The sequence below is a fragment of the Phaseolus vulgaris genome, chromosome 11 (genome assembly GCF_000499845.2).
Source record: "Phaseolus vulgaris cultivar G19833 chromosome 11, P. vulgaris v2.0, whole genome shotgun sequence".
NCBI lineage: Eukaryota > Viridiplantae > Streptophyta > Magnoliopsida > Fabales > Fabaceae > Phaseolus > Phaseolus vulgaris.
Window position 1 is genome coordinate 7,060,013 of NC_023749.2, and position 23,475 is coordinate 7,083,487.

General features: G+C 29.8%; 1 long non-coding RNA gene and 1 pseudogene across 1 annotated transcript; one reads left to right on the forward strand and one right to left on the reverse strand.

The window, feature by feature from the left end:
* Positions 1 to 9,169: 9,169 nt before the first annotated feature.
* Positions 9,170 to 11,796, reverse strand: LOC137810248 (uncharacterized). The gene is made up of 3 exons (XR_011080859.1): positions 11,455 to 11,796; positions 11,326 to 11,373; positions 9,170 to 10,212 (listed from the first exon to the last, which is right to left on the reverse strand). It is a non-coding gene; the product is annotated as an uncharacterized lncRNA (long non-coding RNA).
* A 2,705-nt stretch (positions 11,797 to 14,501) lies between these two features.
* On the forward strand, positions 14,502 to 16,250 carry LOC137810238 (fasciclin-like arabinogalactan protein 12; annotated as a pseudogene).
* Positions 16,251 to 23,475: the final 7,225 nt, after the last annotated feature.

The following is a 23,475-nucleotide window of genomic DNA, read 5'->3' on the forward strand; positions in this document are numbered from 1 at the left end:
GGTGCTCCGATGCCAAAGTTAGATTCAGTTTTACAGGATATTAAAATGAATTCAACCTCCCTCACCTCTCAGGATGACCCTCTATTTATACTACTCTTTTATTGGGCCCAGAAGTTATTTGGGCCTTTTCTTTTTGTATTAAACATTTACTATACATACCTACATATTTGGGCCCCGTTTCATGGGCTTTTGCTTAATAATAATTTCCATTCTATTTTATTTCTTTCGTTATTTAGTTTACTTTCGGTCGGCTTAGTACACCTTGCTTTCGGTCGGCTTAGTACACCTTGCTTTCGGTCGGCTTAGTACACCTTGCTTTCGGTCCAATCTCTTGGCCCAGTACAATCATCAATATGACTTCCGTCATTTTCAAATTTTCCTAAACATGTACCACGTGAAGAGTAGAAAGGTTAACATTAGATACTAAAATCAAAATTTGTAAGGTACCCAATTTTGAAAAAAATATTGAATATTTATTTAAGATAGTTTTTGGTAAACATTTTTTTAAATGAGGAATGAAGAGGCTTCTATTGTACATCTTCCGAACATAAGAATAACTATTATGCACCAAAATACAATAATAATTTTCACTACTAAAAAAAATTATTAAATAAAAACTAATTTTAAAAATAAAAAATAATATTATTTTTAAAAAATTTATTAATGTATAAATTAATTTATATTATTAATAAATAGTTTATAAACTAATATCTAATTAGGTATCGAGATTTTAATACCAATTTTAAAATTTAAATAATTAGTGTTCTTACAAGGACCTAGAAACAAATTGTCTTCGTCTTCCCCCTGTTGACCTCTCGGCCTTCGCTTCCGGACTCCCTTCTCGGTGTGATCTTTCGGCTTACTCGTTCTTGGTTTGTATTTGGTTTGAAAATCTTTCACGTTTTATTGAATTGCTTGACTGACACTTCCCGGTCAACTTTAATTTACTCCATTCGATCTTTCGGTTTTTGGTCTCGGCATCCTCTCACAGATGGGTGTGCGTACCTGAAAGGTGCTCCGATGCCAAAGTTAGATTCAGTTTTACAGGATATTAAAATGAATTCAACCTCCCTCACCTCTCAGGATGACCCTCTATTTATACTACTCTTTTATTGGGCCCAGAAGTTATTTGGGCCTTTTCTTTTTGTATTAAACATTTACTATACATACCTACATATTTGGGCCCCGTTTCATGGGCTTTTGCTTAATAATAATTTCCATTCTATTTTATTTCTTTCGTTATTTAGTTTACTTTCGGTCGGCTTAGTACACCTTGCTTTCGGTCGGCTTAGTACACCTTGCTTTCGGTCGGCTTAGTACACCTTGCTTTCGGTCCAATCTCTTGGCCCAGTACAATCATCAATATGACTTCCGTCATTTTCAAATTTTCCTAAACATGTACCACGTGAAGAGTAGAAAGGTTAACATTAGATACTAAAATCAAAATTTGTAAGGTACCCAATTTTGAAAAAAATATTGAATATTTATTTAAGATAGTTTTTGGTAAACATTTTTTTAAATGAGGAATGAAGAGGCTTCTATTGTACATCTTCCGAACATAAGAATAACTATTATGCACCAAAATACAATAATAATTTTCACTACTAAAAAAATTATTAAATAAAAACTAATTTTAAAAATAAAAAATAATATTATTTTTAAAAAATTTATTAATGTATAAATTAATTTATATTATTAATAAATAGTTTATAAACTAATATCTAATTAGGTATCGAGATTTTAATACCAATTTTAAAATTTAAATAATTAGTGTTCTTACAAGGACCTAGAAACAAATTGTCTTCGTCTTCCCCCTGTTGACCTCTCGGCCTTCGCTTCCGGACTCCCTTCTCGGTGTGATCTTTCGGCTTACTCGTTCTTGGTTTGTATTTGGTTTGAAAATCTTTCACGTTTTATTGAATTGCTTGACTGACACTTCCCGGTCAACTTTAATTTACTCCATTCGATCTTTCGGTTTTTGGTCTCGGCATCCTCTCACAGATGGGTGTGCGTACCTGAAAGGTGCTCCGATGCCAAAGTTAGATTCAGTTTTACAGGATATTAAAATGAATTCAACCTCCCTCACCTCTCAGGATGACCCTCTATTTATACTACTCTTTTATTGGGCCCAGAAGTTATTTGGGCCTTTTCTTTTTGTATTAAACATTTACTATACATACCTACATATTTGGGCCCCGTTTCATGGGCTTTTGCTTAATAATAATTTCCATTCTATTTTATTTCTTTCGTTATTTAGTTTACTTTCGGTCGGCTTAGTACACCTTGCTTTCGGTCGGCTTAGTACACCTTGCTTTCGGTCCTTAGTACACCTTGCTTTCGGTCCAATCTCTTGGCCCAGTACAATCATCAATATGACTTCCGTCATTTTCAAATTTTCCTAAACATGTACCACGTGAAGAGTAGAAAGGTTAACATTAGATACTAAAATCAAAATTTGTAAGGTACCCAATTTTGAAAAAAATATTGAATATTTATTTAAGATAGTTTTTGGTAAACATTTTTTTAAATGAGGAATGAAGAGGCTTCTATTGTACATCTTCCGAACATAAGAATAACTATTATGCACCAAAATACAATAATAATTTTCACTACTAAAAAAAATTATTAAATAAAAACTAATTTTAAAAATAAAAAATAATATTATTTTTAAAAAATTTATTAATGTATAAATTAATTTATATTATTAATAAATAGTTTATAAACTAATATCTAATTAGGTATGAGATTTTAATACCAATTTTAAAATTTAAATAATTAGTGTTCTTACAAGGACCTAGAAACAAATTGTCTTCGTCTTCCCCCTGTTGACCTCTCGGCCTTCGCTTCCGGACTCCCTTCTCGGTGTGATCTTTCGGCTTACTCGTTCTTGGTTTGTATTTGGTTTGAAAATCTTTCACGTTTTATTGAATTGCTTGACTGACACTTCCCGGTCAACTTTAATTTACTCCATTCGATCTTTCGGTTTTTGGTCTCGGCATCCTCTCACAGATGGGTGTGCGTACCTGAAAGGTGCTCCGATGCCAAAGTTAGATTCAGTTTTACAGGATATTAAAATGAATTCAACCTCCCTCACCTCTCAGGATGACCCTCTATTTATACTACTCTTTTATTGGGCCCAGAAGTTATTTGGGCCTTTTCTTTTTGTATTAAACATTTACTATACATACCTACATATTTGGGCCCCGTTTCATGGGCTTTTGCTTAATAATAATTTCCATTCTATTTTATTTCTTTCGTTATTTAGTTTACTTTCGGTCGGCTTAGTACACCTTGCTTTCGGTCGGCTTAGTACACCTTGCTTTCGGTCCACTTAGTACACCTTGCTTTCGGTCCAATCTCTTGGCCCAGTACAATCATCAATATGACTTCCGTCATTTTCAAATTTTCCTAAACATGTACCACGTGAAGAGTAGAAAGGTTAACATTAGATACTAAAATCAAAATTTGTAAGGTACCCAATTTTGAAAAAAATATTGAATATTTATTTAAGATAGTTTTTGGTAAACATTTTTTTAAATGAGGAATGAAGAGGCTTCTATTGTACATCTTCCGAACATAAGAATAACTATTATGCACCAAAATACAATAATAATTTTCACTACTAAAAAAATTATTAAATAAAAACTAATTTTAAAAATAAAAAATAATATTATTTTTAAAAAATTTATTAATGTATAAATTAATTTATATTATTAATAAATAGTTTATAAACTAATATCTAATTAGGTATCGAGATTTTAATACCAATTTTAAAATTTAAATAATTAGTGTTCTTACAAGGACCTAGAAACAAATTGTCTTCGTCTTCCCCCTGTTGACCTCTCGGCCTTCGCTTCCGGACTCCCTTCTCGGTGTGATCTTTCGGCTTACTCGTTCTTGGTTTGTATTTGGTTTGAAAATCTTTCACGTTTTATTGAATTGCTTGACTGACACTTCCCGGTCAACTTTAATTTACTCCATTCGATCTTTCGGTTTTTGGTCTCGGCATCCTCTCACAGATGGGTGTGCGTACCTGAAAGGTGCTCCGATGCCAAAGTTAGATTCAGTTTTACAGGATATTAAAATGAATTCAACCTCCCTCACCTCTCAGGATGACCCTCTATTTATACTACTCTTTTATTGGGCCCAGAAGTTATTTGGGCCTTTTCTTTTTGTATTAAACATTTACTATACATACCTACATATTTGGGCCCCGTTTCATGGGCTTTTGCTTAATAATAATTTCCATTCTATTTTATTTCTTTCGTTATTTAGTTTACTTTCGGTCGGCTTAGTACACCTTGCTTTCGGTCGGCTTAGTACACCTTGCTTTCGGTCCAATCTCTTGGCCCAGTACAATCATCAATATGACTTCCGTCATTTTCAAATTTTCCTAAACATGTACCACGTGAAGAGTAGAAAGGTTAACATTAGATACTAAAATCAAAATTTGTAAGGTACCCAATTTTGAAAAAAATATTGAATATTTATTTAAGATAGTTTTTGGTAAACATTTTTTTAAATGAGGAATGAAGAGGCTTCTATTGTACATCTTCCGAACATAAGAATAACTATTATGCACCAAAATACAATAATAATTTTCACTACTAAAAAAAATTATTAAATAAAAACTAATTTTAAAAATAAAAAATAATATTATTTTTAAAAAATTTATTAATGTATAAATTAATTTATATTATTAATAAATAGTTTATAAACTAATATCTAATTAGGTATCGAGATTTTAATACCAATTTTAAAATTTAAATAATTAGTGTTCTTACAAGGACCTAGAAACAAATTGTCTTCGTCTTCCCCCTGTTGACCTCTCGGCCTTCGCTTCCGGACTCCCTTCTCGGTGTGATCTTTCGGCTTACTCGTTCTTGGTTTGTATTTGGTTTGAAAATCTTTCACGTTTTATTGAATTGCTTGACTGACACTTCCCGGTCAACTTTAATTTACTCCATTCGATCTTTCGGTTTTTGGTCTCGGCATCCTCTCACAGATGGGTGTGCGTACCTGAAAGGTGCTCCGATGCCAAAGTTAGATTCAGTTTTACAGGATATTAAAATGAATTCAACCTCCCTCACCTCTCAGGATGACCCTCTATTTATACTACTCTTTTATTGGGCCCAGAAGTTATTTGGGCCTTTTCTTTTTGTATTAAACATTTACTATACATACCTACATATTTGGGCCCCGTTTCATGGGCTTTTGCTTAATAATAATTTCCATTCTATTTTATTTCTTTCGTTATTTAGTTTACTTTCGGTCGGCTTAGTACACCTTGCTTTCGGTCGGCTTAGTACACCTTGCTTTCGGTCGGCTTAGTACACCTTGCTTTCGGTCCAATCTCTTGGCCCAGTACAATCATCAATATGACTTCCGTCATTTTCAAATTTTCCTAAACATGTACCACGTGAAGAGTAGAAAGGTTAACATTAGATACTAAAATCAAAATTTGTAAGGTACCCAATTTTGAAAAAAATATTGAATATTTATTTAAGATAGTTTTTGGTAAACATTTTTTTAAATGAGGAATGAAGAGGCTTCTATTGTACATCTTCCGAACATAAGAATAACTATTATGCACCAAAATACAATAATAATTTTCACTACTAAAAAAAATTATTAAATAAAAACTAATTTTAAAAATAAAAAATAATATTATTTTTAAAAAATTTATTAATGTATAAATTAATTTATATTATTAATAAATAGTTTATAAACTAATATCTAATTAGGTATAGAGATTTTAATACCAATTTTAAAATTTAAATAATTAGTGTTCTTACAAGGACCTAGAAACAAATTGTCTTCGTCTTCCCCCTGTTGACCTCTCGGCCTTCGCTTCCGGACTCCCTTCTCGGTGTGATCTTTCGGCTTACTCGTTCTTGGTTTGTATTTGGTTTGAAAATCTTTCACGTTTTATTGAATTGCTTGACTGACACTTCCCGGTCAACTTTAATTTACTCCATTCGATCTTTCGGTTTTTGGTCTCGGCATCCTCTCACAGATGGGTGTGCGTACCTGAAAGGTGCTCCGATGCCAAAGTTAGATTCAGTTTTACAGGATATTAAAATGAATTCAACCTCCCTCACCTCTCAGGATGACCCTCTATTTATACTACTCTTTTATTGGGCCCAGAAGTTATTTGGGCCTTTTCTTTTTGTATTAAACATTTACTATACATACCTACATATTTGGGCCCCGTTTCATGGGCTTTTGCTTAATAATAATTTCCATTCTATTTTATTTCTTTCGTTATTTAGTTTACTTTCGGTCGGCTTAGTACACCTTGCTTTCGGTCGGCTTAGTACACCTTGCTTTCGGTCCACTTAGTACACCTTGCTTTCGGTCCAATCTCTTGGCCCAGTACAATCATCAATATGACTTCCGTCATTTTCAAATTTTCCTAAACATGTACCACGTGAAGAGTAGAAAGGTTAACATTAGATACTAAAATCAAAATTTGTAAGGTACCCAATTTTGAAAAAAATATTGAATATTTATTTAAGATAGTTTTTGGTAAACATTTTTTTAAATGAGGAATGAAGAGGCTTCTATTGTACATCTTCCGAACATAAGAATAACTATTATGCACCAAAATACAATAATAATTTTCACTACTAAAAAAAATTATTAAATAAAAACTAATTTTAAAAATAAAAAATAATATTATTTTTAAAAAATTTATTAATGTATAAATTAATTTATATTATTAATAAATAGTTTATAAACTAATATCTAATTAGGTATCGAGATTTTAATACCAATTTTAAAATTTAAATAATTAGTGTTCTTACAAGGACCTAGAAACAAATTGTCTTCGTCTTCCCCCTGTTGACCTCTCGGCCTTCGCTTCCGGACTCCCTTCTCGGTGTGATCTTTCGGCTTACTCGTTCTTGGTTTGTATTTGGTTTGAAAATCTTTCACGTTTTATTGAATTGCTTGACTGACACTTCCCGGTCAACTTTAATTTACTCCATTCGATCTTTCGGTTTTTGGTCTCGGCATCCTCTCACAGATGGGTGTGCGTACCTGAAAGGTGCTCCGATGCCAAAGTTAGATTCAGTTTTACAGGATATTAAAATGAATTCAACCTCCCTCACCTCTCAGGATGACCCTCTATTTATACTACTCTTTTATTGGGCCCAGAAGTTATTTGGGCCTTTTCTTTTTGTATTAAACATTTACTATACATACCTACATATTTGGGCCCCGTTTCATGGGCTTTTGCTTAATAATAATTTCCATTCTATTTTATTTCTTTCGTTATTTAGTTTACTTTCGGTCGGCTTAGTACACCTTGCTTTCGGTCGGCTTAGTACACCTTGCTTTCGGTCGGCTTAGTACACCTTGCTTTCGGTCCAATCTCTTGGCCCAGTACAATCATCAATATGACTTCCGTCATTTTCAAATTTTCCTAAACATGTACCACGTGAAGAGTAGAAAGGTTAACATTAGATACTAAAATCAAAATTTGTAAGGTACCCAATTTTGAAAAAAATATTGAATATTTATTTAAGATAGTTTTTGGTAAACATTTTTTTAAATGAGGAATGAAGAGGCTTCTATTGTACATCTTCCGAACATAAGAATAACTATTATGCACCAAAATACAATAATAATTTTCACTACTAAAAAAATTATTAAATAAAAACTAATTTTAAAAATAAAAAATAATATTATTTTTAAAAAATTTATTAATGTATAAATTAATTTATATTATTAATAAATAGTTTATAAACTAATATCTAATTAGGTATAGAGATTTTAATACCAATTTTAAAATTTAAATAATTAGTGTTCTTACAAGGACCTAGAAACAAATTGTCTTCGTCTTCCCCCTGTTGACCTCTCGGCCTTCGCTTCCGGACTCCCTTCTCGGTGTGATCTTTCGGCTTACTCGTTCTTGGTTTGTATTTGGTTTGAAAATCTTTCACGTTTTATTGAATTGCTTGACTGACACTTCCCGGTCAACTTTAATTTACTCCATTCGATCTTTCGGTTTTTGGTCTCGGCATCCTCTCACAGATGGGTGTGCGTACCTGAAAGGTGCTCCGATGCCAAAGTTAGATTCAGTTTTACAGGATATTAAAATGAATTCAACCTCCCTCACCTCTCAGGATGACCCTCTATTTATACTACTCTTTTATTGGGCCCAGAAGTTATTTGGGCCTTTTCTTTTTGTATTAAACATTTACTATACATACCTACATATTTGGGCCCCGTTTCATGGGCTTTTGCTTAATAATAATTTCCATTCTATTTTATTTCTTTCGTTATTTAGTTTACTTTCGGTCGGCTTAGTACACCTTGCTTTCGGTCGGCTTAGTACACCTTGCTTTCGGTCGGCTTAGTACACCTTGCTTTCGGTCGGCTTAGTACACCTTGCTTTCGGTCGGCTTAGTACACCTTGCTTTCGGTCCAATCTCTTGGCCCAGTACAATTAGTATCTAAATTTTTAATAATATAAATTTCCCAAGACAATCAAACACCTCTCACTAAGACTCAGTGACAACAATTTTCTTGATGTAAATATACAGACAGTATAAAGAGTGGTCATGCACCTTTCAAGCCAGATTTCCATAGATGAATTCCACACATCCAATTGATGTAAGATGATATTCCTATGAAACATGGTAGCAATATAGGTGCATATGTTCACATCTCTTAACAACAATACTTTCGTTCTGCCCTCATATCACTGCCAACTCAACTGCATATATCTCTCACCACCAATCATGATTGATGCAGCAATTTTCCCTGATAGGTAAGTGAAAATTGTTTTTGGAGCAAAGCTTTAATCAATATAACACAACTGCTACATGTCATTCTTTCACACCTCGGTATGAAAAGTCACAATGTCTCCCACACATCTTTCTTTTATCAAATTTACATGTTTCATAATTACTTGAATTAGATAGATAAATCATTTTACATAAAGTTTAACTTCATGTATATAAATTTAATATCCTAATAATTTATTTTATAAATATTAATTTAAAATAAAAACATTCACCAATCTTTTCCTTTGCACATTCATATTCAAATAACTTATATACAATACCTGAAAAAAAATATATAACTTTTGGGTTTGCACAATAAATAAGTAAGAAAAACACAAAAACAAGAAAATAAAAGGTTTTATAAACAAAGAGTTTCACACAAAATAGTGTACAATCCATACACATAATGGTTTTTATATGTACAACATAAACTAAGAAAATAACACAAAATAATTAAAACAATTAAGCTTAATAAATATTTACTATAGATGCTAGAGAGGCTCTAGATGACCTTTTGCTACTTACCATCAGACCATGACATTGTTTGACTAAGCTCTCCAGCAAATAGTCCGTTGAACATGATTTATAAATTATCACACTTCTTCACCTTGACTTCAAATTATAGAAGAACTCTTATCATCATTTTTCTTTGTCCTGAAATGAAAATTAATCCGCTACAAGCATCGTTTGAACTTTCATCTTGGTAAAGACTTTGTAAATACATATGTGAAATTCTCCTTCAAGTTTATCTTTTCGATTCTAACCTCCTTACAAAGTGTTCACCCCTTATGTAAATGTGTTATGTCTAGGTAGTAGATAAAATCATCACTGATGACTCAAGTTTCATCCCTCATCGATGCCACAAATTTCTCTTTAGAGACTTCCTTCAATGTCTTATCATCAAGATATAAAATTACGTCACTTTTGGCTTTGTTGATTATGTTAGCCTTCTCCTAACGTATACATTAGCATGCTGGTCTTACCCTTCAGAGCATGGGTACAACCTTGTTATCAAGATGACCTTTATCTTGATTCTCCACAATCCAAAGTCGTTATCCCTGAAAATTTCTCAATATCTGGTAATCATGTCTTCAACTTCTTGACTTTTTTTTTCCACAAACAACGTCAATTATTGAGTTTGCAACAATAACAAACAATAAAAATATAAGAACATGATTGAAAGAAAACACTTTTATTAATACCAAAAGATTTTATATACTAAGAATCTCAAACAAAATAGTGTATTGTCTATATACATAATTGTATCTATGTAACTATGAAAATAACAAAAAAATCACCAAGACAATTAAGCCTAATAAATATCTGCAATAGATAGTTTACATCACTACTAAATGGTCTTCAACTCCCTTTCATCAGGCAATGACATTGTCTAATACTGGAGTCTTCCGCGGATGATATGCTAAAAACATAATTTTTAAGTCAATCACCGAGTAAGAGTCCTATTTTAATTAACACTTCAATATCCAAAGAAAAAAAAATGAATGTTTACAACTATGTCACAATTGTTAGGCATATAAAGTGCAATAACAAGAAAAACATTGCACTTTGAAGGTCAAGAACGAACGCAAGACAATCAAAATCGACGACTAAACGTTAGATGTCGGCCAAGCATTGGATGAAAAACTCGTGGAAGCCAAGTCATTTTTTTGTAGGCCAGCACAAGCGACGCATGGGCTAAGCCAACGCAAAGCGGACATGAATATCATTGGCCACTCCAACGTAAAAGCCGACGTAATCGGGCCCATGCGTGGGTCAAACCGACGCAAAACTTTAAAAAAAAGGAAAAAAAAAAACTTACGCAGGCTTGGGCAATGCATAAATGAAAGCAAAATTTTTTATTTATTTTTTGCGTGAGCTTGGCCAGACACATTAATGATTTTAAAAAAAATATATTTTTTGTTCTAGCCATTTTTACTTGTAACAATCAGAATAATATATCCCCAACCAAGTGCACAGTACACACTACAAGAAAATCATGAAATAGAAACCAATTTTTAGAGACCAAAATAATTAGTTGTAATAGTAACTGAATTAGAGACCATTTTAGAAACTAAAACAAAAATTGGTTTCTAAATTAGTTTCTATTATTTTCTATTATTGTTAAATAGTTTCTAAATTGGTCTCTAATTAGCAACCAAGGTTTTAGAGACTAAATTTAGAAACTAAATAATTGGTAGATAAAACATTGGTTGCTAATTAGATACCAATTTAGAAACTATTTAACAATAATAGAAAATAATAGAAACTAATTTGGAAACCAATTTTTGTTTTAGTTTCTAAAATGGTCTCTAATTTAGTTACTATTGCAACTAATTATTTTGATTTCTAAAAATTGATTTCTATTTGATGATTTTCTTGTAGTGACAGAATAACAAATCCCCACATTTACAAAAATCATTCAAATAGGTAAACAAAGTCATTTAGATAATTTTAGTCATCCAATCATTTAAAGTGAATATTAATACATAAAATAAAACTTAAAATTAAAATAAACCATAAAATAAAATTGTACTTTAGAAATTGGACATGGTGGAACAACGACGATGAAGACACTTTGGAACTGAAATGAAGAACAACAAAAACAAGTTAAGAAAAAATATAACATACAAAGAAGAGAAGATAAAGGGAGAAAGAAGACAACCGACGGGTGATGAAGGTGGGACTGGGCAGCGAAGGGCATTGGAAGGCGGCAGCGGAGGCAGTGAGGATCACGACAAAGTGAGAGTTGAAATGAAGAAGAAGAACAAAATAAGAGAAGAGAAGACAACCGGAGAAGAAAGAGCACACCGACGGTGAACAATGCTGGATTAGTGGCAGCGACACAGAGGCACTACAAGGTGGGGGCAACGAAATGCGAAGAGTAGACACTGCAAAGGGGTCAGCGAAATGCAAAAGAGTTAAAAAATTAGGTTTCTTAATTTGGAAAATAGGAGAAAATGAGGGCTCGCAGGCAACGAAATGTGCTATTTATATAGCACAATGTATGCGTGGCATAGGTGGAAACAAATTTTGCATCGATTGGCCGACACAAACCCCTACATATATATAAAAGTTAATTTAACTCAAGATATAATTAACAAATATTACATATAAATTTATATTTTTATAAATTCTTTCAAAATTACATAAATCTCTAAATTTAATAGATATTTAATTCACCATTTTTGTAATATTTTAAATATTTAATAAACTTAAATAAAACTTTAAAAAAAATAATTTAGTTTATAGAAAAAAAAAAATTTAATTTATACAACAAAAATAAATAAATAATTCAATTAAACTTTGGTTTGAAAAACCATTTATCGTTAGTGTTGTTTATATCTACTATTATCTAAAAATAATCAATTTATTAATGTCCGGGAGAAACAAAAAAAATAACTCTTAGGTGTGATATTGAAAATAAGGTTCCATTTCCTATCAAATAATTTCATTGAAGTAAGTATAATTGTATCTATGTTAGCATTTACTATACCCTTTTTTAACTTTTACAATCTATTTCTTAGTTCAACTCTTACCTTACTAACTGTAATAAAAAAAAATTAGTACATATGCTTCACCCAAAATGGCAATAGGCTAGGGTTATGAACTTATAATCCAACATCTGATGAACTTTCCATATAATGATCAATGTGACCCATGACTAAGTAAAATCAGTACAAAAAAAGTCATTAAATAGTAACCAAATTTAGAGACAAAAAATAATTAGTCACTATATTAACTAAATTATGTATTAATTTAGGGATTAAAAAATTATTCATATCTAAAGTGGTCTCTCTATTATATTAATAAAAATTTATAAAATGGTTTCTAAATTTGTACCTAAGTTAGTTACCTAAGTTTTAGCGACTAATATGTTAAATTTTAAATTAGACTCTAAAAGACTAATAGAGACTAATTTAAAATATAAAGTACTAAGTAGCCAAAATCTTGGTATCTAATAGTTAAATACTAATTTAGAAACCATTTTATTATGAATAATAAAAATTACTTTAGATACCAATAGTTTTTTTAGTTTATAAAATTGTATCTAATTTAATCAAATAGTAACTAATTATATTGGTTTCCAAAATTAGTTTCTATTTAATGATTTTCTTGTAGTGAATTAACCAAGGTTTACAAAAATATTATTAATAATTGTATGTGTGTTTTTAAAAGGGTTGGACCACCCCTGAAGTGTAATATTATTAATGGATAAATATATTATGAGAATCAATTTTGTTAACACAATTAATATGTTTTCACGTAATTTGATTTTTGGACACAATTTCTTGATTTCTTTAATTATACTGATTTTATCATATAATATCTCTGTCATATACATAATACCCTAGCTCCATTAATGCATTGATTTAATCATACAATATCTTCTAATTATATTACCTAAACTCTGATTATAGTACAAAATACCCTGATTAATGATATTCAAATTTTGACATAAGACTGTGATATGCCACATTAAAAACCTGGAAAAGCCAGTGTCAAAGATCAAGTGCATAAAGATTTATAAATAGATGACCACTCACAAGGAATAAACTCTACTCATATTTAGCATAATACTTACTATATACATTGAGAACAACATCAACCCTTAGAAGTAACCTCTTTTAAATTACAATGGACATCAAAGGGGTCTAGTTCAAAATAAATTATTTCTTTATCCATTGCAGAGATATTATGAGATTAAACTTTATTTAAGTTACCAATCAATGATTTTATCCTCACTTTTTTCTTTTCTTAAGTTTACTTTTATATTTTGTGACAATAATTGATTTTTATTTTATTTTTAAATATATCCATTAAATTTTACATTTTTATATCCCTAAATTTATGCATATTTTAAATTTTATATAACATTTATAAATTTAAGTACGTATTATTTTATTTACTCAATTATTATTTTTCTACATTTTTCAATTCTTTCAAAAATTTGTATGATAATTTTTTTAAATAATTTTAATATTGAACACTTAATAAAATAAATAAATTTAATTTAATTAACTTATATAAAAAATTTAAATTATATATATATAAAATAACATTATATATATATTACAACAATAATAATAAATTATAAACAATAATAAAAATATAAAAATAAGTTACATGTTTAATAATAATTAAAATAAATTTATTAAATAATAATATCAATAATAAAAAAAAAAATTAATTTGATTTGAGAAAAATATTTTTTTTAATGTATTTATAATAAAAAAATTATTCAATAAAAATAAATATTTTTTACATCAAATATTTTAATTAACTTAAATCTATATAAAAAAAATATTATATTTTATTATTCAAATATTTTTAAAGATAAAGGTAAATTTGTAAAAATATATTTTACACATTTAAAAAAAATTAAAAATCTCCTTACAACAATCATATCACTAACAAATTTCAATAAACTTTCCTTACAAATCCACTCTAACATATCTTAATCCAAACAACCTCACTTTCTTTACATTTTTCTCTCAAATCACTTCAAATCCACTCCATCAAATCTTCTCCCCAATCCAAACACAACCTAAGGTTGTATAATAAAGCCTTTCACCAACCTACCATTGTCTACCACAGCCGGATTTCCTCTATAAAAGTCATCACCATATCGTTAATATATCAAGTAATCATTCCCAATATAATTTTCATTCCTTCCAAGTATAATTTAAACCTTCATCAAACAAGACAAAAATGATTAAACAATTTGGTTTCTCCACACTGCCACTCTTAGTTTCATTTTTGTATTCCACCACCACTTTAGCCCAATTATCACTAGCTTCTGCCCCTCTAAAACCAGTTCAACCTACCCCTACCCCACTGATGACTTTTTATGGCAAGTGCACCACTTTGTCAGAAGTAAAAATTATCCTAAGGACGAATATCGATCCCACAAGAAACAATGAATTATCAAGTACAATAATCGCTAAATATAGAACAAAACAATTAAAAGTGTATTGAGAGTGGTTGTGTTTGCGATGATTAATAAGAAAACAAACAAATAATTAGTTGTTTCAATTGGAAAAATAGGGATTAGGTTTCATCTCTCGCACTCTCATGTATTTTGATTAGCATGTCAATATTAAGTTCTTTGATTGAAATTGATGTCCATATAAAAATCATTTATATCGATTCCTCGCATATAGAATCCTTAAGAATGTCCCCTAACTATCGATCTCTCCCATAATTATAAAAACAACTTATAACGAAGCTCAGACGTTTAATAACAATTAACATTTCAAGTCTATTCCTAACACACTCAAATATGTTGTTTAGGTCCGAATCCTAAAAATACCTCCCAGACAGATTTAAGATTCTCAATTTGTCACGAAAAATTAAAAGTAAAACAACAATACCAATAATCAATCAAGAATTGAATATTAATATATAAGATATCACCTCAATACATAAGAGTTTGAGCAGATTACTCCCAATCCCAAAGTGTAGAATTAGCCACGCATACTTCTAGTACCTTCCATTCTCTCAATCCTCTCTATAAATTTACAATTAACACCAAATTTGCGAATAAAATACTCTTATTCAAATAAAACTCATACAAAATTTAAAAAGATATAAATTAATAAATTAAAGATGATTTTATACGTAAATTAACAATAAATCTTTATAAGTATCTATATTTTAATATGAAATATTATTGAAATTAGTGACTTATCACTCACTAAAATATTAGTGGAATTAGACACTTATTAGTGAGCTCCTAAACAGTCATTGGTTCCTCATTGCCACAGTCACCAAGTGATGCCACTCCTGACACTGCAGCTCTTGACATTGTTGGAATCCTGAGGCAGGGCAAGTCATTCAACATCCTAATCCGCCTCATGAAAACCACCCAATTGATCAACCAACTCAATGCACAGCTCCTCACTACTAAATCAGGTGGCATCACCATTCTTGCACCTGATGACAGTTCCTTCTCTGAACTCAAAGCAGGCTTCCTCAACTCTCTTTCTGATGGCCAAAAGCTAGAGCTCTTACAGTTCCATGTTCTTTCAGACTATGTTTCTAGATCCAACTTTGATACTCTAACCAACCCAGTGAGAACCCTTGCAGGGGCTAAACCTGGAAAAGTGGAACTGAATGTGATAAGTTACGGAGGGAGTGTGAACATCTCAACCGGTGAGGTTAACACCACCATCACTGGCATTGTATATATATACGGATAAGTGGCTCGCTATTTACAAGGTGGGTAAGGTGCTTCTTCCTTTGGACTTTTTTACTGTTGCTAAAGCACCTGCAAAGGCTCCCCCATAACCTTCTACTGACGCAACAAAGGTGCCTAAAGCTGATAAGGACGACTCATCTTCTTCAGATTCCTCACACGTTAATCCCACCCAACAGAACTCCGGCACCGACAAAAACAGTGTGTACGGAAAGTTAGTATCACTTGGACTAGGGCTTGCACTTGTGGCAACAACTATGTGAAGTTGACGGGGGCAGGTGGATTTCGCAGCTATGAATGTCGTTCTTTAAAACACGCATGTTGCTTTTATATATACGTTGCTATTTTGTTTCAGACAGCCATTGTTTTTCATTTTTTTTCTTTCTCGTAAAAATCGATGTGTTAGCCTAGGAAGCGTTATCTGAATAATGCATAGTAAATATTCCCAACTCATATTTTTTATACAATCACTCATATCTAAGCATTGTCAAACTATATTTTTCTAATGTAAAAGGTTTGCATGCTTATGGAGTTTTCTTTACTAAATGTTACTAAATTATTTATTTTAAAAAAATTTAAAAACAGAAGTAAAATATTACTTTTAACAAAAAAAATTAAGTACACCATATCATCATCAATTAGTATCATTACAATCATTAAATAAAAATTAAAAAAATAATTTAAATAAAAGCAATTTTTTTTTACCGTTTTTATAATATTTTTCTTTAAAAATAGGAATATTACTAAAAAAATTAGAAGGTTTTTAGAGTGACCTTCATTAAGAAATCACTAACAGTTTTACGTTGAGATTTTGTTTGTATAAATTTCTGCGCTGAGAGTGAATAACACAAGCTTTGAATTATTTGGAGGAATTTGTTGTTGTTGAAAGAGAAGAAGGGAAAGATGTTTACCACGCTCACCCAAACTCATCTTTGTCGCAGTGTCTTGTTATTGTTCTTGCTTTTTACGCCGATGTTCAGCAGTAGTGGTGCTTCTTGCAAGGGTATGAAGTTCTTTCACACCCATATACTCTTTCTTATTGATTCAACTCTCATTAACCTTTGTAACTGTATTTGATGTGATGATATGATAAAGCAGATAGTGAAAGTGGAGAAGGTTTGGTGTCATCAACGGTTGGACCTATGTCAAGGCCACCAATCTGTTTTTACCGGTGTGAGAAATGCAGGCCCTGCAAAGCAGTTCTAGTAACGACGCCACCCGCCGCCCACCAGCAAACCGCCTCTGGCTCCGGCGGACCCAACGACTACTACCCTCAAGCCTGGAGATGCACGTGTGACGGCAAGTTGTACGACCCTTAAATTGATTTTCTCTAACTATCACGTATTCATTTTAGATATATGGTGTTGGACACTGAATTTGACACAAAACTTGACTTCATCTGAAATAAATGATATCTTAGAACAGGTTACGGATAAGTGTTTGTAAAAGTATAATATTATGTTAATCTGGGCTTCGATTTTCCTTTTTCTCAGCAATGAATTGTTTTCTCTTCTGTTTTATGAATTGTGTTTTAGCCTAATGATGAACTGTTTCTTTGTCCTAGAGTGATTACTTTGAACAAAGAATATATATATATATATATATATATATATATATATATATATATATTTTATTGTTGTTTTCCAAATACAATATCTTTAAATAGAATTATAATAATCTCTCGTAAATGTGTTATAAATTATATAAAAAAACATTTAAAACTAAAACTAAATGTAATAATTATTGATTATTCAAATTTTAAAATAAAAAATTTCGATTGTGGATTGATCACTTTAAATAAAGAATATTTTTTATTTATTTTACTGCTATTTTTTTAAATAAATAATACAATATCTTCAAAGAGTTTTTTTTACTTTTTCAAATTTTATATTCTCTTTGATAAGTATTATACTATATAAATTACATTTAAAATCATAGGATAAATGAGATTCAAAACTAGAATTAAAGGTAATAATTATTGGTTATTCAAATTTAAAAATAAAAAACACTGTATCTTTATCGTGGAGTGATCACTTTAAACTGAGATTTTTTTTTTATTTCACTGGTATTTTTTAAATAAGAATGCAGTATCTTTAAATAGTCTTACAATAGACTTCTCAATTCTACATTCTCTCACTACAAGAAAATAATTAAATAGAAATCTATTTTAGAAACCAAAATTAATTAGTTGTTATATTGACAAAATTATATACCATATTAGAAACTAAAAAAAATTATTGTTATCTAAATTAGATACCAATTTAGAAACTAAATTCTCTATAGCAATTGTTTTAATAGTCTAATCTCCTAGAAAACTGGTTTAAATCATTATCTATTTTTTCCTGTTTATTAATCACAATTCCATTTTATTATTATTGTTATTGCTAATCCTTATTGCTTGCAGATAAGTTTTGAATTTTGTTAACTGGACTCATTATTAGATTCTTTGGGAGACGACTTGGAATCATCTGACCACTTTTATACTATCATCTTTCTAGCATTGGACAAGTCTACACTGGAATCATATTAATTTGATAGCAAAACGACGACTATCAACATACAAAGAAGATAAGATAGGGAGAAAGAAGACAACTGGCAGGTGATGGAGGCGGGACTGGGCAACAAAGGGCATTGGAAGGCGGCAACGGAGGCAGTAAGGGTTGCGACGAAGTGAAAGCTGAAATGGAGAAGAAGAACAAAATAAGAGAAGAGAAAAGAAGAACCGGAGAAGTAGGAACACACTGGCGGTGAACAATGCTGGATTAGTGGCAGCAAGACAGAGGCATTACAGGGTGGGGGCAACGAAATGCGAAGAATGAGCACTGCAAAGGGGCACTGGCAAAATGCGAAGAGGGTAAAAAAACGCATAGGTGGAAACAAATTTTGCGTCAGTTGGCCGACGCAAACCCCTACATATATATATAAAAATTAATTTAAGTCAAGATATAATTAAAAAATATTACATATAAATTTATATTTTTATAAATTCTTTCAAAAATACATAAATCACTAAATTTACTAGATATTTAATTAATCATTTCCTTAATATATATTTTAAATATTTAATAAACTTAAATTAAACTTTAAGAAAATTAATTTAGAATACAACAAAAAAATAAGTTAATTTATACAACAAAAGATTAATTTAATTTATACAACAAAAATAAATAAATAATTCAATTAAACTTTGGTTTGGAAAACCATTTATCGTTTAGTGTTGTTTATATCTACTATTATCTAAAAATAATCAATTTATTAATGTCCGGGAGAAACAAAAAAAATATCTCTTAGGTGCGATATTGAAAAAAAAGGTTCCATTTCCTATCAAATAATTTCATTGAAGTAAGTATAATTGTATCCGTGCTAGCATCTACTATACTCTTTTTTAATCTTTACCGTTTGTTTCTTAGTTCAACTTTTACCTTACTAACTGCAATAAAAAAAAATTAGTACATATGCGCCACCCAAAATGGTAATAGGCTATGGTTATGAACTTATAATCCAAAATCTGATGAACCTTCCATATAATGATCAAGGTGGCCCATGACTAAGTAAAATCACTACTAAAAAAATCATTAATAGTAACCAAATTTAGGGACAAAAAATAATTAGTCACTATATTAACTAAATTAGATACTAATTTAGAGACTAAAAAATTATTCATATCTAAAGTGGTCTCTCTATATTATTAATAAAAATTTATAAAATGGTTTCTAAATTTGTACCTAAATTAACTACCTAAGTTTTAGCGACTAATATTTTAAATTTTAAATTAGACTCTAAAACTAAAAGACTAATATAGACTAATTTAGAATGTAAAATACTAAGTAGCTAAAATCTTGGTAGCTAATAGTTAGATATCAATTTAGAAACCATTTTATAAATTTTTATTAATAATAGAAACTACTTTGATACCAATAGCTTTTTTAGTTTATAAAATTGTATCTAATTTAATCAAATAGTAAGTAACTATATTGATTTCTAAAATTAGTTTCTATTTAATGATTTTCTTATAGTGAATTAACCAAGGTTTACGGGAATATTATGAGAATCAATTTTGTTAACACACAATTAATATGTTTTCCCGTAATTTGATTTTTGGACACAATATCTCGATTTCTTTAATTATATTGATTTTATCATATAATATCTCTATCATATACATAATATGCTAGCTCCATTAATGCATTGATTTAATCGTACAATATTTCTGATTATATTACCTAAACCTTTATTATAGTACAAAATACTCTGATTATACATACATGATATTCAAATTTTGACATAAGACTACGATCTGCTACATTAAAAACCTGGAAAAGTGAAGATCCAAACCCATAAAAATTTATAAATAGATGAACATTCACAAGGAATAGAGTCAACTCATATTTTGACACAATACTTACTATATACACTAAGAACAACATCAATCAAAAGTAACCTCTTTTAAATTACAATGGACATGAAAGGGGTCTAGTTCAAAATAAATTGTTCCTTTATCTATTAAAGTGATATTATGAGATTAAAATTTATTTAAGTTATCAATCAATATTTTATCCTCACTTTTTTCTTTCTTAAGTTTACTTTCACATTTTGTGACAATAATTTTTTATTTATTTTTAAATACACCCATTAAAGCTGATAAGGACGATTCATCTTCTTCAGATTCCTCACACGTTAATCCCACCAAACAGAACTCCGGCACCAAGGGAATCAATATGTACGGAAAGTTAGTATCACTTGGACTAGGGCTTGTACTTGTGGCAACAACTATGCCAAGTTGACGGGGCAGGTGGATTTGGCACCTAAGGATTTCGTTTTTTAAGTTTCTTTTTGGATCAGAGAGAAAATTTGAAGAAATGAATTTATAATCAATCGAGAGAAAAGTGTAAAAAAGTGAAATTGTTTGGATTAAAGTATTTTAGAATAGATATGTGAAGAAAATTGATTGAAGTTTGTGAGTAATGTGATTGTTATAAAGGGATTTTTATTTTCTTAAAAATATATAAGAGGTAAATTTACAAATCTATTCTTATTTTTAAAAATATTTAAATAATAAAATATGAGATTTTTTATAAATTTGAGTTAATTAAAAACTTTTATTTCAACTTCAAATAAATTTTGATATGAAAGACATAATTTTATTTTTATATTACTAATTTACTTTCTTTTACTATTATTATATAGATACATTGATATTATTATTATATAAAGACATTTATGTTATTATATAAATATATAATATAGTCGATTAAGTTTAATATATAATCTATTATGATATAAAAATTATAAGTAATTATTTTATGTTTATTATAATATAAATATATATAATATTTATTATAATATATATAAAGTGTCCTTTTATATGTGTATAGAAAAATAGGATAATTTTCACCTTTTAACAATGTAAATTTTTGTAATTTTTTTTAGCTTTTCTTAAAGGCTTATATTATTTCTTTCCTGCAAATTTTTGTCTTTTTTTCTTTGTATTTTAAAAAAAAATGTCTTTACTTTTCTGTCTAAGTCCGAATGTAGAGTAGTCATTCGAAACGAAAACTAAACGCTAAACCTTAAACTTAAAAAAGACGCATGTTCCTTTTATATATGTTTCGGACTCAGTAACCATTGTTTTTCATTTTTTTTCTTGCTGATATAAAAGCTAAACCTTAAACTTAAAACACGCATGTTCCTTTTATATATGTTTCGGACTCAGTAGCCTTTGTTTTTCACTTTTTTTTTCTTGCTGATATAAAAACGATGTGTTAGTTAAGGAAGCGTTCTCTGAATAATGTAAAAGGTTTGCATGATTACGGAGTTTTCTTTACTAAATTATTTATTTTAAAAAAATTTAAAAGCAAAAGTAAAATATTACTGTTAACAAAAAATTTAAGTACTACCATAGTATCATTACAACCATTAAAAAAAAATTAAAAAAAATCATTAAATAAAAAACCAATAATGAATTTTTTTTACCGTTTTTATAATAAGAAATTACTGACAGTTTTACGTTGAGATTTTGTTTGTATAAATTCCTGCGCTGAGAGTGAATACAACACAAGCTTTGAATTATTTGGAAGAATTTGTTGTTGTTGAAAGAGAAGAAGGAAAAGATGTTTACCACGCTGAGCCAAACTCATCTTTGTCGCATTGTCTTGTTCTTGTTCTTGCTTTGCACGCCGAGGTTCAGCAGTAGTGGTGCTTCTAGCAAGGGTATGAAGTTCTTTCACACCCATATACTCTTTCTTATTGATTCAACTCTCATTAACCTTTGTAACTGTATTTGATGTCATGATATGATAAAGTAGATAGTGAGAGTGGAGAAGGTTTGGTGTCATCAACGGTTGAACCTATGTCAAGGCCACCAATCTGCATTTACCGGTGTGAGAAATGCAGGCCCTGCAAAGCAATTCTGGTAACGACGCCACCCGCCGGCCGCCAGCAAGCCTCCTCTGGCTCCGGCGGACCCAACGACTACTACCCTCAAGCCTGGAGATGCACGTGTGGCGGCAAGTTGTACAACCCTTAAATTGATTTTCTCTAACTATCACGTGTTCATTTTAGATGGATGGTGTTGGACACTGAATTTGACACAAAACTTGACTTCATCTGAAATAAATGATATCTTAAAACAGGTTACGGATAAGTGTTTGTATAAGGATAATATTATGTTAATCTGGGCTTTGATTTTTTTTTTTTTTTCTCAATGAATTGTTTGTTCTTCTCTTTTATGAATTGTGTTTTAGCCTAATGATGAACTATTTCTTTGTCAGGAAGTGATCACTTTGAATAAATAATATATATATTTTTATTTTACTGCTATTTTCTAAATAAGAATATAATATCTTCAAAAGTTATAATAAACTTCCAAATTTTACATTCTCTCATAAATAATATATTATAAATTAAATTTAAAATCGTATAAATGACATTTAAAATTAGAATTGTAGGTAATAATTATTAATTATTCAAATTTTAAAATAAGAAACATGATATTGTAGTGGAATGATCACTTTAAATAGAGAATATTTTTTTTTACTTTTATTTTTTAAATAAGAATACAATATCTTCAAAGAGTGGTAAAATAGACTTTTCAAATTTTACATACTCTCATAAATATTATACTATAAACTACATTTAAAGTCATAATATAAATGACATTCAAAACTAGAATTAAAGGTAATAATTATTGGTTCTTCAAATTTTAAAATAAGAAACACTATATCTTTGTCATGGAGTGATCACTTTAAACAAATAATAATTTTTTTTATTTCATCTGTATTTTTTAAATAAGAATGCAATATCTTTAAATAGTCTTACAATAGACTTATCAAATTCTAATTCTCTCAATACAAGAAAATCATTAAATAGAAATCAATTTTAGAGACCAAAATAAATTAGTTTTTTATTTATCAGCAAAGAATAAATAAAATAAAATGAGACACTTCAGGGGTGTCCCAACCTTATACAAAACCCCAAAAGAAACTAATT